Source organism: Eptesicus fuscus, chromosome 11 (assembly GCF_027574615.1).
Source record: "Eptesicus fuscus isolate TK198812 chromosome 11, DD_ASM_mEF_20220401, whole genome shotgun sequence".
NCBI classification, from domain to species: Eukaryota; Metazoa; Chordata; class Mammalia; order Chiroptera; family Vespertilionidae; genus Eptesicus; species Eptesicus fuscus.
The window spans coordinates 63918672-63932391 of NC_072483.1; the positions used below are offsets into that span (position 1 = coordinate 63918672).

General features: G+C 50.2%; 1 long non-coding RNA gene and 1 other non-coding gene across 2 annotated transcripts; one reads left to right on the forward strand and one right to left on the reverse strand.

The window, feature by feature from the left end:
* Positions 1 to 8348: 8348 nt before the first annotated feature.
* On the reverse strand, positions 8349 to 8456 carry LOC114229219 (U6 spliceosomal RNA). Its single transcript, XR_003615298.2, has one exon. It is a non-coding gene; the product is annotated as a U6 spliceosomal RNA (small nuclear RNA).
* Positions 8457 to 11017: 2561 nt separating this feature from the next.
* LOC114229210 (uncharacterized) lies at positions 11018 to 12883 on the forward strand. Its single transcript, XR_003615290.2, has 3 exons — positions 11018 to 11627; positions 12243 to 12360; positions 12520 to 12883. It is a non-coding gene; the product is annotated as an uncharacterized LOC114229210 (long non-coding RNA).
* The last annotated feature ends 837 nt before the right edge of the window (positions 12884 to 13720 follow it).

Here is a 13720-nt window from a genome sequence, read left to right on the forward strand (position 1 = left end):
AAAGTCTATTTCTCCTTCACTTTTGAAGGATAATTTCACTGCACACACATTCTAGGTGGGTAGAGTTTTTTTTTTTCTTTCAACACTTCACTCTCTTCTTGCTAGCATAGTTTTGACAAAAAATTTAATGTAATTCTTATTCTTGTTCCTCTATTGATAAGATTTCCCCTCACCCTGGCTTTTTTCCTCAAGATTTTCTCATGTTTATAGTTTGAGAATGATATGCCTATGTGTTGATTATTTGGTATTTATCTTGCTTGCTCTTAGTTCTTTCTGGATTTGTGGTTTGGTGTCTGTTATTAATTCTGGAAAATTTTCAGCCATCATTTTTTCAAATATTTCCTCTCCTCCTTTTTCTCTTTCTGATATTCCCATTACTCACATGTCTTTTGCAGTTGCCCTTTTGTTCTTAAATATTCTGTCCCATTTTTTCATTCTCTTTTCTCTTTACCTTTCAGTTTTGATTCCTAGCATTTCCTTTTGTTTCTTTCTTAGTTTCCGTCTTTCTGCTTTCATTACCCATCTCTTATATAACTATTCTTTCTATCAGAGTTCTTAAAATATCAATTACAGTTTTTTCAAATTCCCTATCTGATAATTCCAAAATCTCGGTCATATCTGAGTCTGGTCATGATTGCTCTGTATTTTGTTGCTCTGTAATTTTTTGTTGAAGGCTGGATATAATGTATGTGATAATAGAACCTGAACTAATCAGTGGAGATTTTATGTTAATCTGACTAGCATCTGGGCTATGTTTAATGTTTGCTGTAGCTGTAGGTGCCAGCGACTTCGGGTTATTTATTTTTTTCCTGTTGTTTTTGGGTTTCCCCGAGAATTGCATCTTAAATGGAGTCTATGTCTTGCCTCTCTCTCAGTCGTAATTTCCTTCTATTGCACTGGAGTCTGTTGATATGGTGGTAAGTGTACTGGGTTGAATGATGTTCCTCCCAAATTCATGTTCGCCCAGAACCTCAGAATATGACCTTACTTGGAAATAGGGTCTTTGCAGATATAATTAGTTATATTGACAAGGTCATACTGCAGTAGGGTGAGTGCTAAATCCAAGGACTGATGTCCTTATAAAAAGAGGAGAGGACACACAGGAATACACGCAAAAAAGATGGCCATGTGATGAGAAAGAGATTGGAGAGATGCAGCTATAAGCCAAGGAATGCCAAGGATTGCCTACAAACACCAGGAATAAGAAGAGGCAAGGAAGGCTTCTTCTCGAACACCTTCAGAGAGAGTGTGGCCCTCCCAACACCTTGATTTTGGATCTAGCCGCCAGAACTGTGAGAGAATACAATTCTGATGTTTAAGCCACCCAGTGTGTGGTTCTTTGTTACAGCAGCATTAGACATAAATACAGTAAGGTAATGGGGAGGGCAACTCCCACAACCTTAGGATTAACTCTCCGTGGGCCTGAGGTCCTGGGCCTGACCTTCAGGAACATTTCTTGGCCTTTCTTTTTCTCCCCTTCTGTGCGCCCTGAAGTCTGGAGGGGGCTGGAGCTGTCTTGCTGCCCTTCCCCCAGGGCAGAGAAGGCTCTGGGAAAACAGTTTCCCTCCTGGCAGGGCTTTGTTAAGAACAGAATGCTCTGGGCTTTCTAAATGGTTACATTTCCTCGGAGCCTATTTAAAAATGGTCATTTCTCCTCCCTTTCCCTGAAGCAAGTGGATTTCTCCCCAACTTCACAGTGATAACCTGGTAGGGCTCTGGAGGTAAACCCCAGGAAAGTGTGGGGCTGCCCTAGCACTGGAACCCCAGCATTTAAAAAATCTTCAGCTAGTCCACACTCAGCCTCCAGCTAGTCATCAGACCGTTAACTGTTGCTATCAGTTGCTGGCTCCAGAGGCTTCGTCTGCTCCTGGTAAGTCGTGATTCTCTGTCTTTCCTGCCTCTTTAGATTTCAGGGTGATGGCTTACCCGGTGACCTCAGTTCTCCAATGGATCTAAGCACAGTTGTTGATGCTCTGATTGTTCAGCATTTTTCTTGTGAGGATGGAACTAAAGACTTCCAAGCTGTTTACATCTAAGAGCTGTCTTATGGTGGCTTTTTTGCTATTCAGAATTAGACATAGTTTTGTATTTCTATCCAATCTCCTTACCAATTCTCCCCCTACTCCTTTTTAAAGGCATTGGAAGACTATAGGAAAAAGACATGGAGTAACATAAAAGAAACATAGGAACGTTACACAAGCCCAGAATCTTCTAAAATCTCTCAGAGCAATGACTTTCTGGTTTGTGGTTCTGACTTTCCTTCTGGAAATTTATGGAAGCCCCAATAACCTCTCCTGTATTTGACCTTGGCAGGTGGTGGTCACTCCTCGTACGCTGCTGCCAATCGTTTCTTATCTTGTCCTCAAAAATGGTCTCTTGTGTGTTTCTTTGTCTTGCTGTTAAACTTTGTAAATAATTTGAGGTCCAAGGCTCAGTCTTCTCTGTGCTTGATAGCAGCCTGCAGGCTTGCACAAAGCCTGTCTGTGATGAGGACTCTGGGAAAAGGGACCAGTAGTTGAACTGGATTCTTCCCCCGAGTTGGTTTGGTGCAGAATGTATCATATATATCACTAAATGGCCACTTGTTGGCACATAAGCCCAGGCATGCTCCCACATGTCCATCCTGTGAGCCATGTGCCCGTGTGTCCATCCTGGCTCTAAAAGGCACAGATGACCCCTAGGAAGAGCCTTTCAGAATCTGACAAGTACACATTTGCCCAAATCATCAAGGCATGCTCATTGTAGAAAACTTGGGGGACATATATATAAGTAAGCATGAAGAGGAAAATGAAAATGATCCATGGTCCCATAGACGCTATTTTGGTACAATTCCTGCGGCCTTTCACTATCCCGTGCTAATGCTCGGAGGGAAGGAGGAAGAGTTCTCTAGGAATCAACAAGATCAAGGGTCACGATTGCTGTGGTGTTATGTATGGATACAAAAAGGGATAACACGTTGACTTAAGAATGTGACTGGGCAGGAACACAGCCTTTCAGTCAAATGTGTCTGGGTTCAAATCTGTCACCTACTGGATGTCCCTCTCCTTAGATTTCTGCCAGTACTTAGAATTGCCGTGTAATAAAACTCTGCCAATTCCATATGAAAAAAAAAAAAATCTCATTTTTATTTTAGGTTTCTTGATTACAGGTGAAGAACATGTGTTTTTAAGATTTACACATTACCTCTTTTGAATGGGATGAGTAATAACAAAAAGCCTATTTGAAATGTCACAGTGTTTCTGTTTAGATATGAAAACATGTCAATTCATGCAAAGAAGAGAAGGTGTCGTTATGTGTGCAAATTTTGTTATGAGAGTTGAGGCTGGGGGAGGGAAAAGGACAAAAACAAGAGAAAAACTAAGAAGGGGGAGGGGGGAGGAAAGAGCAGAAGAAAGAAAAGCAGGGAAGAAGAGAGAAAAAATTAAAAAATGTAGAATTGTTTTGCATTTTGTCCCAGAGGCCTCGCCTGGGAGACAGGCTAGTAGTCGGTGATGGTGGAAATGAGCCACACTCAGCTGACCCTGCCCTCTGCCAAATCACATCCAGGCCAGGGGTTCTCAAACTAGGTGACCTCTGGACCCCTTTACACTATTAAAAATTATTAAGAACCCCCAAAATCTTTTAGTTATACAGATAACATCAGTATATACTATATTAGAAATTAAAACAAAACATTAAAATATTTACATAAATATATTTTTTAATGAAAAATATATTTTCCAAAACAAAAAATTAGTGAAAAGAAAGGCATTATTTTTACAGTTTTGCAGATTTCTCAGATATCTGGCTTAATAAGAGATGGCTGGTCTTTCCTTTCTGCTTCTGCATTCAGTCTGTTGTGTTACCACGCGTCACATAGCCTCTGGAAAACTCCACTCTGCACTCAGAAGAGGATGCGTATGGAAAAGAAAGTCATAGGATTAGAAAATGAGGCAACCAATCAATGAGATATCCTCCTTCCCCATCCCCTCCGCCATTGGTTAATAAAATTATAGAGGGTGGATTTCCTAAAAGCACCCCAGGAAGCCTTTAGGGGTGCCCAGGCCACACTTTGAGAATCACTGAGTTAGGCAGGGGGAATTAATACATGGTGCCCAGAGGGAACCATGGAAGGAATATCTAACAATTTGTCAAGAGCCATCAAAACATTAATGCCCTTTGACACAATGATTCCCCTTTAGGGAATATATTTTCCCTTTAGGGAATAATCCCCCAAAGAAGGAAAACTGTTTAAATGACCTACAATTGGGAAATGGTTAAGTCTATTTAATGGAATATTTTGCAGCCTAAAATTATAATTACTACGTACCAGCATGGGAAGAATTATATCGCCCTCAGTGAAAAATGCAAATTATAATCTTGACCATGCCTACCACTCTCGGGAGACTGGATGTCTGCAGACAAAGCCTCAAAGGGAGCAAGGAAAGTTGGGTCAGTTTGATATATGGGCATGGGCTTATGGGAGGTTTTTATTTTGGCCCATGTTACTTTGATGTTTGTTTATTATTTTGCAATAAGTAAAGGCAAAATTAAGGGCTCTCTGAACTGTCTTACTCCCGTAGGTCAGTGTGGTCAGGAGGGAGCAGAGAACAGAGTCACCAAGGGCCCTGGAGCTGGGGAAGAAGGAGTGGCGGGGGCATTTGGGGTGTGCCAGTCAGGATGGGGACTTGATGCTTCAGCTCATTCTGTGGTGCCCTTTCAGCGGTGACAGGAGAGATCTTTGGCTAAGCAGCTGTTATCAAAGGCTTGTGGGGAGATGACAGAAGACCAGGTGTGGGGCCAGCACTTCACTTCAAAAAGGGGAGGAAGAAGCTGGTGGGGGCAACTACAGAGCCCTGCTCCTTTGGAAAGAACCAAGGGCCAGGGCCACACTGTGTCTAAAGGAGCTGGGAAAGCACAGCTGGGAGGCCGCCAGTGCTGGGTGGGTCTTGGGTCGGAGGAAGCAAGGGCTGCAGGGCCCGATGGAGCGTTTATTGGACACCTTGCAGCTCAGACGCGGTCTTCTGCCACTGAGCACGTGCTCTTTGACTGTGTTCTTGCCCTTCACATTGGAGCAGGTTTGGCTGCCTTACGTCCAAGGTGCAGCCAAACTGAGGTTTGAGGTTGGCTGCTTCATATACCTCACCATTTCGGTCTTTGTTTTACCCTATCTAGGTTATTTCCTACCACAGGTATCAATGCTTGTATTTCCCATTAACAGTCATAAAACAATAAGGACTAATCTCATGCCCCATGATCAGTGTGTGGTTCAGACCAAGGGAGGCAGCTGCACAAAGAGCTGTTGGCTGCCAGGCAGGTGCTCCAGGTGATAGTTCAAAATGTCAACTTGACATCTAATGGATCCCTCTGGATTGGGCATGGAAAGGGGTGGAGGGTGCCGGTCTGTACTGTGGCCCAGGGGATAGGGCTGTTGGAGAGTTGAATCTACCAAAGTCAAACATGAGAAAATTGACAATAGGTTAGGCTGAGAAAGTTCAGCACGAACCTATAATTCTCATTTACTTTTTGGGATGCCCTAGAGCAGTGGTTGGCAAACCGAGGCTCGAAAGCTGCATGTGGCTCACGAGCCGCAGTTTGCTGATCACTGCCCTAGAGTATCTGTGACTAAGATGTTCTGCTCTCCAGTTTGGAGGTATGTCTCAGAGAACGTCTGTAGAACCCTAAAAAACCTCACCCTTCTGCTATGGTCCTGAACATCCCAAGAGGTCCTCAAGGGTCCAATGGGCTGTCCTGCATGCTTCCATCTCTGCCAGGTGTGGGACCAGGATGAGAAGGAAGTCCTCCTGCCCCACTGGGACCCCTTATCTAGCTGTGACCATCAATTTCCACCAGCCTTCCTTCCTGTATTCCTTCCTACACCCACGTCCACTGACCTTAGGATGTCTCAGCCTAATAATACTTCAAGGTGATACTTTTTAATGCAAAATCGAATCTGTGACCCTTTGGTGCTTGGGCCGATGCTCCAATTACTGAGCAATACCAGCCAGGGCTAAAAGTCTTTAATATCATCTACCACCCAATCCATACTCACTTGTTTCCCCAGTTATCTCAAAAATGTCTTTTTATAGCTGGTTAGCTGAAATGAGGTCAGGACCCAAAGGTAACATTCTGTAATAGTCTCCCCTTCTTTTCTTTTCTTTCCATGTCACTGAAAATGACATGGAGTCATTGAGAGTACATTTCATATTTTTTTCATTTATTAGGTTGACATTGGTTAATAAAATTATAGAGGGTGATTACCAGAGAGAAGGGTGGTGGTGGTGGACGGAGGTAAAAGAGAGTAAAAGGGGATAAATGGTGACAGAAGAAGACTTGACTTGGGATGGTGAACACACAATACCATATACAGATGATGTATTTAGAATTGTACATGTGAAACCTATATAACTTTATTAACCAACTAGAGGCCCGGTCCACGAAATTCGTGCACTGGGGGGAGGTGTGTCCCTCAGCCCAACCTGCAACCTCTCCAATCTGGGACCCCTTGGGAGATGTCCGACTGCCTGTTTAGGCCTGATGGACATCCCTTTCATAATTTGGGACTGCTGGCTCCCAACTGCTTGCCTGTTAGTAGACCTCTATGTGAAAATCCTGTTAGTAGACCTCTATGTGCCTGACTGCCTGATTGCCCCTAACCACTCCCCTGCCAGCCTGATTGATGCCTAACTGTTCCCCTGCCAGCCCGATCATCCCCAACTGCCCTCCTCTGACAGCCCGGTCACCCCCAAATGCCCTCTCCTGCATATTCCCTCTTTTATTAGATAGGGTTTTTTTCTTTAACATATTGGACAGTGTACCTGCTATGGTCTTGACAAACCAGTAAAAATGTAAACCCAAACTAAAGGTGTCAAAAAATAAACTCCTTAAACAGGAATTTCATGAGACCTTGGAAAGGTGATATCATGTGGTTGTTGGGCTTATATTTGAATAAGTAGAAGGTTTATAGGTGATTTCACACTTTTTCATATTTTCTAAAAGCTTCCTTTTCTTTTATAAACAATAGACATGTAATCAACTGTCCATCTTTCCCTCCAAAAATTATTTTGAAAGGGCAAAGTCAACTGAAGCCAAGTCTGTTAAGTAATGTAGGTGTCAAGATGGAAGGCTTTTTCACATAGAGGTCTACTAACACTGTACTTATCCATTTTCCCACAAACTTTTGGCCCATTTTTTCCCTTCTGCTAGAAATACTCCTTCCAAGATGCCTTTCTCCTCTTAATAATCTCAATCCTCTCTTCCTATGAAAGTTCTACTGGGCCCTTTGAGGGTTGGCCAAGTCTCTGTGGCCCTCTCCTCATCCTTGCAGCCAGATCTGCTTGCTCCTTCCTCAGTGTTCCACAATGCCATGGACACAGCTCCAGCACAGTCCACACATGCAACCTGTTGTCACCGTTTCCTGGGAACGTCCTGTCCTATTCTCTTCCCTTTATAGGGGAATCAAACTGGAGTTTTGCAGGTTGGGAAGAAGCTGGCAGCGGCTGAAATCAGAATGTGCCGAGAGGGGTGCAGGCGCCTCCCAGCCAACAGGCCTAAGGCCCGGGTCATGGCTGGGAGCGGATCGCGCTGAGAGGGGCACAGGCACCTCCCAGGCGACAGGCCTGGGCCCTGGCGGCGGCTGAAAGTGGAGCATGCGGAGAGGGGCGCAGCTGCCTCCCAGGCCCACAGTCCTGACAAAGGCTGTAAGGAAAACGCGCCTAGAGGGGCACGGGCGCCTCCCAGCTGACCGGCCTACAGCCCTGGCCACAGGTGGGAGTGGATCGTGCTGAGAGGGGTGCAGGCGCCTCCCAGCCGACAGGCCAACGACCTGGGTCACTGCTGGAGTGGATCACACCGGAGGGTGTGGCCGCCTCGCAGGCCCACGGGTGGGGCACGGGTGGGGCTGGAAGCCCATCGAGGAAGAGGGTGGGGGTGGGGGGGCACGGGAGCCTCCCAGGCCTACAACCTGGGCCGTGCTGCCGGCTCTCATTGGCAGCCCTCCCTAGGACTGGGGGTCTCCGGCGGGCCTGAGAAGACTGGGCGCTGCCATCTTGTGTCTATGGGAGCCACCATTTTGTTGCAGAGTGATGGTTAATTTGCATATTACTCTATTATTAGATAGGATGCGAGCACATTCTTTTTTAAAATAAGTTAATTTCAGAACATCTTAAGGTTTATGAAGGAAATTCAAGGTAACATGTTAGCACAAACACCGAGGTATTACTCAACTTTGTTTTCCTTTCACAGATTGCCTTCCACGAATATTTTTATAATGAAAAGTCAGGGTTTTGCTATTGAGTGTCACATGTTGTGCTTTGACTCATATTTCTTGGGAGCTAATCACAGGGATGAGGACACCCACCAGGGCACTGCACGAAACAGAGCAGTTCACAAAGTTGTGTGTCATCCTTGCACAGGGGCCATGCTAACCTTCTCTGTACTGTTCCAATTTTTATTATATATGATGCTGAAGTGAGCACACAAATAAACATCCTTAATGCACAGCAACTAACTGAAATGTACTCTCTACAGAAGGCAGCTGCCTCCCTGAACTCACTCTCTTTTAGTCTCTTTCTCAAATCCCAGCTCCATCCCACCTCCCCCCAGCTTGGTGTGTAGGTAGAGCTTTCCTCTTCCATCCTGTCTTTCTGTACAGACCTCCTTGGTCTTCTCTAGTGTTCTCTCTGCTCAGCCCATGACCAAGGTGTGTTATTGCAAAGAAGAGCCCAGCCTGAGCCAGCAGGCACATGGCCGTCCCCTCAGCGTCTGGTGGCAGAGGCATGAGGTGCCAGTAGCCCAGTGACAATCCTTGTTCCTGTTTCTCGGAGGAGGGTAAGGAGCATCGCTATCTATTTAGACGTCTGCCGTCTTCACTAGGCAGCCAGTGCCTGTGGTTGAGATAATGTCTTACTTAGTTCACTGTTGCACCCGCAGGGTCTAGCACAGTGCCTGTCGCTTGAAGGCATCAGGAAGGATTCCTTGTCGTGGGCACAGGCTGTGGGCCTTCTTTGTTGGCGTTGGGAGGGTGGCCTGTGCCCGAGGAGCTGTGATGAACAAGCCCCATGTCCATTGGTGACAGAGCATCCAGTTATATTCTTTCTACCCCTGGAAGATTGTGTTAAGTTCCAGCTGAAGCAAATGCCCTGTGTGACATCGGTGTTGAGTCACTCTCGGGGCTCCCACATGCACGACATTCTCGTTTTCACTCTGAGAACTCACTCTCGTGCTGTGCCCCCTCACAGTCATCTCTGCTGCGGGCCTTTCCCTCTGAATCATCCGGCAATGGTTACTGTAATCGGAGGCCCCCCTCCCTCATTCAGGGGGATGAGGCCCCCCTCCCCCATCCCCTCCGAAAGCTTTCTTTGCGTCACCTCAAACAGGTGGGGTTTGCCCTCACTGCTGAGGCTGGTCCACTTCCCAGTTCTTAAACTCAAGTGTGATGGGGCCATGGCGTCTTCGTTTTCTCCAGGGCTTAATGTCTGTTTTGAGGACCTTTAGTCTTGTCCTCTCTCCCCAGGATCCCACAAGTGTGGCAGGTGGGGCTGTGAAGGGAGTAGGGCGGGATCACACCCGGCCTCAGGGGTTGCTTTGATCCACTCCGAGTGACATCCATGAGAAGCCCTGGCCTGACAGGCTCGGCGGTCATTCCATGGCCCCTGAGCATCCAGGACTGACTGGATGTGGTCCCTCATGGTTTCCCACCACTCTCAGGGGTGCAGCTGCGTCACTGGGATCTCTGGGCAGGGGGGCAGCACGGCCCCCTCCTTGCTTTCTGATCCCCTCATCCTGTCTGGGGCTTTGTCATATGCTCCCTGTGGTTCCCTCCCTGCAGGGATGTGAGAGGGAGGCACAGGGCCCCTTCTGAATGACGCACCAGTATCTTGGGGTGTTTGCAAAGGAGCCAGTGAGGAGGGGAGGGGCGGGGAGGACAGGGAAGAGCAGGTGGAATAATGCTTGGTGGCCTGGGGCCCTGAGAGGGGCTGCGCTGGAGCACTAGGCAAACGGAGGACGTGGCACTCCCTGAGAGGAAACAGAGATGGGGGAGGGGTGTGACAGGAGAGGAGCCATTGGTAGTTTGTGGGGTGCAGGCTTTTCTGGACATTTGCTTGGGGACATGAAGCATCTAGAGGAGGAGACCATGAGGGTCGCTGAATTTGTGAGGTGAGGCCACTAAGACTCCAGAACCCCAGGTTCCTTAGCCCTGGTTGTCAAGCTCGTGGAAGTTCTAGAAAAAATTATTCAGTCACATGTGAGAGGGGATTGGATTTGTCCTTTCCATGTCAGGTGCCCTGAGTCTGGTGCCCAGTGTTAGGCCCTTTCCATCACTAGAAAGGAAGTCTCTTCAAGGTCCTTCCTGAGACGGGAGAGCAGGGGATGTGACTGCATGAGTGACCAGAGTGCACAGAGGGCTTTCTTCCCTGACTGCCGGCACTGCCCTTCTCTGGGGCCAGGGGACAGCATCCTGTCACTGTGTCCTGGCACACAGACCTAGGAGGACTCAGCTCTCCAGGCTCTTGCTTCTTGACCAGCACGCATTGCTGCCTCTGTTTCCCAGAACCCCGAGGCTCGGGATGCCCGAGACAAACATGGCTATCCCTGCTCATTCTTGGAAATTCCTGAGCTCAGACATCTCCGGGCACCCAAGCTCAGGGACTGGCTGAGCCCCTTCACCCTCCCTGGGCGGGGCTACTGGGAGACTGGGGATGTGGCCAGGAAAAAGGGGCCACTTCAGAGCACCAGCCCCCGGGCTCTGAGGCAGGCTCTTGGGCCGGGAGCCAGCCAGGATGCTGTCCCATGGCCCCCAGGTGCCTAACCCGGCTGACGCAGGTTATCCAGGGCGCCTGGCCCTGGCTCTGCCCTAAGCGCTGCCTTGGACAGTCTCTGTGAAGACCTGTTTGCTTATGTCTATAAGGCACCCAGGCCTCGCTCTAGAATTCTCTGCTTCTGAGGTCACAAAGACAAATCCTAACAGATTCCAGAACCCCACGGCTGGATCCGCTCTCACTTTGTGCATTGCCAGCGATGAAGAGAAAGCAAACCTTCTATTTTCCCACTGCCCCTAGCCCACCCTCTCCCCCTCCTCCTCCTCCTGCCTCTTCCCCTTCCCCCTCATCTGGTTTCCCCCGCTGCCTTCTGCCGGACCCCACTCTGGGCCCTTGGCCTGGCTCTCCTCCGGCTCACGCATTTCGCCCAGGCAGGCTCCCATCTCTCACCAGAGGGGCCCCTCCTCACTTGGGAACCCGCAAGACCTGCTGCCTCTATAGGCCCCCTCGGGTCCCCTGCTCCCCCTGCCCGGCCAGTCCCCCTACCCCTCCTGTCCGCCATGTCCGCCTGTCCTCCCTCTCCACTCTTCACTCTTCCTTTGCCCCGAACCCCCCTTCTGGCCCTTCTCTGGCCTCCGGCCACTTGGGCAAACGGCTCTCCCGCCCCTACTCCCCTCCTACCCAGTCACCACCTCCCCCCATCTCTCCTCTGTTGGGCCGGCCTGTAAACTGTCCCTGGGACTTGGAGCCCCTGCCAGTGGGGACCCGGACCTCTCAAAGCTTCAGGAGTCGGGCACCTGCTGAGCCCAGGGAGCAGAACATGGTGGGCAGCAGCTGCAGGGAATCCCGGGGGGTCCACAAGCGCTCCAAGAAGCCCCGATTTCCCCAGTGAGTTCTCAGCCCTCTGGCCCCCTGGCCGGTGTCACCCGGTGGATGCCCCTCCTGGAGCTTGGTCCACGGGCCAAAGGCAACGTAACAAGCTCCTCTGCGTCTTCACTTGGACCCTCGAGGCTCTCCGAGCCGCCATTGGAAGGGGGTGGAAGGGCTTGGTGGACTCCGGGCATCTTTTCCTACAGGCCCCTCCTCTCCACGTGGCCAAGCACAGTCCCCTCATTCAGGAGGAGCGACTGTGTCCCGTGCCTGGCACATACCTTGCTCCTCAAACCAGCCTTCCCAGGAGACAAGTGACTAGGGCATCCCTTGGTCAAAGCAAAGACTGCTGGCGTGGGGGGAGTGTGGCAGTGGGAGGAGGGGTGAAGCCCTGCTGTGAAGTATTGGGGTCTGGAGGCTGGGGGACCCCCCTGGGGCAAACAAAGTGCCCTGTTCACTGTCGTCCTGGGCACTGGGAGAGCAGTTGCTGAGCTCTGCAGTGGCGGCCGGCCATCAGCCGCTGGGTCAGGACCTGTTCCTGCAGCCTCCTTGGGAGCGGGGGAGAAAGTTGCAGCTGCAGGTGAAGGCTGTCTGGAGGGGCCTCCACACCCTCCTTACTGATCTTCCCCGCAGGCCCCAGGGCAGCCAGGGCTACTCCCGCTTCCCACCGGTGGCAGAAGCAAGGAAAGGCCCGGCTGGGCCAGATAGCTCGAGATTGGGCCACCGAAAATCAGCACCTCACCCTAAGAAGGTGAGTCTTGGGATGCTGACTGAGGATGGTAGGAGGGCCCCTCAACACTCACCCACCACACAGCTGCTTGCCCTCCCCGGCGCACACCCGGGGTGGCTTTCCTGACCACAGCCTGGGGCGCTCAGGGTCCAGAATTACACTTTCTTTTGGCCCCTGTAGGCGTCTCAATCTTGATAACTGCCTTCCTGCTTCGGGTGAAGTCATGCTCTGAAGACACCCTGAGGCCAGTGCCCCTTCTCCAGAATGCACAGCGTTCGCAGGCCGGGGAGCACCATCCCTCATGCCCATGGCCTGAAGTTTGCAATGATAAGTGAATGCAGTCTGCCAGGAAACCCCAACCATGAGCGCTGAGTTCTACGCCAAGAGCAGGTGGTGAGATGGCAGGGCTGGAGGACCTCGTCCGCAAGACCCTTCCTCTCTCTGTCCATCTGCTTTCGGGGTAGGTTCTACCCTGAGTGGAACCTGTCTGGGCCCTGGTCCAGGCACTGGCCAAAAGCCAAGTAATAAACTGCTCCCAGAGGCTCTGGCGTCCCCAGGCTCAATGTGGCAGGACTCCAGGGGTGTCCCCAGATGGAGGCGGGGGGACTGGCTTTTCCGGGCCTGTGTGCTGTCGGGTCAGGGCAAGAATCATGCCCTGATCCTGCTTTCAGAACAATGGTCTGCCCTGCCCACCATGCCCAGCTCTCCCACTCACTCCTTCACCTGACTCATGACCCCCCAATTTCTCCTGTCCAACCCCCCCCCTCTCTTTCTCTACACACACACACACACACACACACACACACACACACACACACAGAGCAGTTCTCCAAATACGATATGGGTGGCCTTTGCCCACTTCAGACCACACACTGCTCTGTAGTCCTGGCCCCTCCCTCTTCTTGATGGGTAAATGGACCCATTAGGTCTGTGTTACTGCCAGAGACCCAACTACACTTGTACTTTGGGGTCAAAAAGCCCTTCCATCTCCTGCTCAGTGGCCCAGAAGATACTGCTGTGAATGACTGTGGAGCCCGTGGTACGAGGCCCAGACTTCTGCAGCCGGGGAGCTGGGAAGTCTGGAGGGTACATACGACAGAAGTGGACCGCTCCCATGAGCACCATGGTGGACCGCACCCACCCTATTTGGTTCAGAAACTTCTCTGGGAAACAGCTGGGGCTCCAGAGAGCCCCTCTCCCGAGGCCCCTCCCTTCCATGACCTGTGCCCCCAGGCACCTGCCTCTCAGACAGGACTGACCAAGGACACAGCCATGCAATGTCCACAAAAGTAGGGAAACCAAAGACCCAGCCCCTTGGGGCTATGGGACAGGAGCCCTGTCTCCTAGAGCTCCCAGCACCCCAGCCAGGACAAAGGTAAGA